Source organism: Homalodisca vitripennis, unplaced genomic scaffold (assembly GCF_021130785.1).
Source record: "Homalodisca vitripennis isolate AUS2020 unplaced genomic scaffold, UT_GWSS_2.1 ScUCBcl_156;HRSCAF=1433, whole genome shotgun sequence".
Classification (NCBI taxonomy): Eukaryota; Metazoa; Arthropoda; class Insecta; order Hemiptera; family Cicadellidae; genus Homalodisca; species Homalodisca vitripennis.
Genome location: NW_025776281.1, coordinates 15,365 through 19,205, shown reverse-complemented (window position 1 = coordinate 19,205; position 3,841 = coordinate 15,365).

Below are 3,841 nucleotides of genomic sequence, written 5' to 3'. Positions count from 1 at the left end.
AGAGGTCAGTGTATTTTTCCTATCATTGTTAAGTTAATTCAATTTTGTAAGTTTATAGGAAAATAAATCATTTATTCATCTTAACTGTACATATGCGTAACATAATATGTTTCACATCCTTTATTAGCTCACATCCGCGTGCCGAGTATAAATACAATGGTGAATAGACAGTTAACACACCATACTGAAGTGTCATATATACCAGTAGGACAATATGGGTAATATCAAAATGATTTTCTTTATGGCATTTTATATTACTTTTCGAATATTAAATTTACGTAGTTATTATATTTTACAACTATGTCGATTTATAAGAACACTCTAATACTGACATTCCACTATTGTAAAATGCATGCCACAGATATAAGAAAATATTTGTACGCTGTCATATCACATATTCTAAGTTCCTCTATATTTCGGCCTATTATTATATTTAGTTCTATGAGTATTGTTTCCGAAATAATTTGTACCTATAGTCAATATGTCGTTATATATTTTATTTTGTCACATTAGTAAGTAAAAGCCTTTATTAAATTTAGCTACTAAATATTGACGTTCCATAAGTAAACAATGAAGATGAGCGGCTTCTATATCTATTTGCTCTCCATCCAGTTGTTGCTGGATTCAGCATAATTAGTACAATCAGTTCCCGTCAATACCAAACCATTAACGTCCTCATTAGTTGCCTACTTTAGAGATTAACGTGTCATCACTGTTGTGATAATTACAGAAATATAACCTTTTCCTTTTTAAGAAATATCATGAAATTAAAATAAATTGTTCATTTTCATTTGCTTGAGACGCGTCAAAAAGTTAAGTATGTTTAAAAAACTACATATATATATATATATATATATATATATTGTTTTTTATTATTTTTATATATACATTTCATTATTGTATTGTGTTAACAAAATTAACTACGTGGGTGAATACCCAAGAGTATAAACCATTGCTATATTTATAGGTTATGAATGAGGCTTTCTTTAGAAGTTCGAGTTGCCTGTATTGTACTACGCCAGGTTTTCTTAGTCGTATCAGTACTGCATGCGGTATTTTCCCCTAGGTTCCATACTCAAGTATTTTTCTAAGCCTTAATGACACATTAATAATGTTATTGATGTTTTTTGAATGTGTGTCGAATGACGATAACACATTGGGGTGGTGACTTCTGAGGTCGTAGTAATGATACTCGAATTGCAAAGTTCGATAAGTTCGATTTAATTCATGAAACTTACAAGCACCACTTTTAGTTGGTAACTTAAATGTATGCCTTGCCACGTTGCTGCCAATTAGAGTACAAGAACTAAACCTGTTTATCTGATAGGTGTGCCTAAAATATCCAATGTTCTATGGAATTATGCCTACGATATTTTACTTTATGAAACTTTAATATTTTACTTCCCTTTGCAATATGTAGATTCACAACCCGGGCGTCGGCGTCTTGGCACGAGAAATTGAAGCTGTAGTCTAAGAAGGGTTATTTATTGTCGGTAATTACTAGAAGAGGAGTAGAAGTTATGAAAGTGGTAGTCATCTACTCATCAAATAATACGTGAACTCGCCTACAAAAAATTCGCGACGGTATTAGCCATTTAATGAGACAAAAACTTATGACGACAAAGTGCTCGTCAGAAGGACGTCGCCACAACTTGTATCCATTTCAATCAAGCAGATAAAAGATTTTCAAGGGTAAATTACTTTACTATTTACAACTTTACTTTACGTAACATTCATTTTTATATGTTTGGCATCAAAGGGCTAATTTAATAATACGAAAATATAAATTTTACTTACGGACATAGCGTGCGAGGTGAAATCGGTTACGTAGTTGGTCTGCTACGAAGGGTTACAATAAAATATTCATACGCGTGCCAATTAGGTAGTTAGTCCGTCTATAATTTAGTTCCGGAACATTGGATAAAAACAATATTAAGTTGTACTGGCTAACTAGGTTGTGAAATGTTGCATTATATAAAATGGAACTAACTAACGATACAGATGTTAAAAAGGAAGTATCGGACATGGGGACAAGACGATGTGGAAAGAAACTTGCAAGCTTACTGTAACAGTGACATGGGTTTAAATGAACTTTGTCATCAATATTCTATTTAAACGACGACTCTTAAACGCCATCTTGGAGGAAAGATCGTTACTGCTAATTAATTTTTTTTTTTAACGTCCGGTAAACCCTGCCTCGAGAAGTAGAATTAGAAATTGTACAGCATATTTTGAAAATAGAAAATGTTATATTTGGTGTCAATGTAAATGTTTGTGTCATATTGACATTCCGTATTGCCGAAAAAAATAATATTACACACAACTTTAGTAGAGAATCAGTAATGGCTGGTAGAAAGTGGATTTATTCTTTTTATTCTCGTTATGAAAATTTGGTTTTGGGAGCACTACATGGAACTTCTTTGTCAATAATAATTGGATTTATAAAAAATTATTAACATACACAAGTATTTAACAAACCTCCTGACCATAAGCATAGTGATATATAAACAAATGTTGAACACAAAACTAAAATATTACATAAATTTAGGAAAATGCTATTAATGTAATAAAACAGTATGGCTACAGGGAAAACCATGTTCCTGTTTTATTACATCAACTACACTAAACTAAGAGGGACACGTCGATTTCGCTATCATTAGTCAAATCCACCGCACACGACGTCAAGTCGACAACGTAATTTACCACTCAACGGTAACTGTGAGGAGTTTCAAATTGTGTTTAATATCTTAATAAATAGGTGCCATGTTTATCGTACTCGTGACACCCGTCTTATACGAGGCTCTCACAATGTGTCATATAGTGCGTCCAAATTTCTTGAGATAATGTTGTCACAATAAAATAACTGCTTAATTCCATTGCTTAATTTAATGGTATAGAGAATACGCAAGTTATGAGCACTAGACAAGTGCCAGAGACGTGAGGGTAAAAGTGCAATTATGTCTCCAGCCTGTATGAACATACACCTACCGATTGGGTTGTTCTCAAGTAAGTTTTTTTTTTTAAGTAAAAAAATTTAAGTTGAATCCTGTAATAAATATTATTAAAAAAAACTTTTAGAGTACTAATGCAAAATTATGTAGTCAGTAAATAACCGTTTACAAAACCTACAGGAAATTATACTTTACAAAGTTTTCGAGAATAATAATTTCTAGTTGTATCATTTTTGAATTAAACAAATGGGAACTAAAGTACGGTACATATTTGAGACTGTTTCTACACTTTGATAACTCCTTATGAGGTGTTAACTTGACATTGCACTTTGTTAAAATTATTCATTGTTAGCTTCGTATAGTAAGTAATAACGTACAAAAGAACTAAGGGTTTTATCAATTTTTGTACATAAAGTTTTCTGGTTTTTTAATTTTATTTTGAACATAACAGTTAGTGTTACTTGGCTGTCAAACGATTCCAAACTACAAAAAATTTGGTCTAGTTGGACGTTACAAATGTTTTGATTTGAAATTATTTTAGGTCAAATTAAAATTTAATTTTTAAAGAAAGGGTCCGCGAGTGTAGGAATTGTACAAAAAGGGCGCGGTTTATCTTGACGTCGACTATGATAACTGGTTACAATAGGGGTTGAACAGTTGGCCATTCTCCAGCCTTGTGATTAGACAATTGGAGGCCAATCAATGGCTCGGTAATGACATAGTTTTGGTTAGAGAAGGGGTCGATATAAAAACACCGACTCGCAAGCCTAGCCGTCTTTTTTAAGTGTTCAGTGGATTATATTAGTGGTGCAATCAGTCGTTCTTTTTTCATACCTATTCTGTGAATGATTTGGGGCGTAATAAATCATTATGTTTATACAATGGAATTT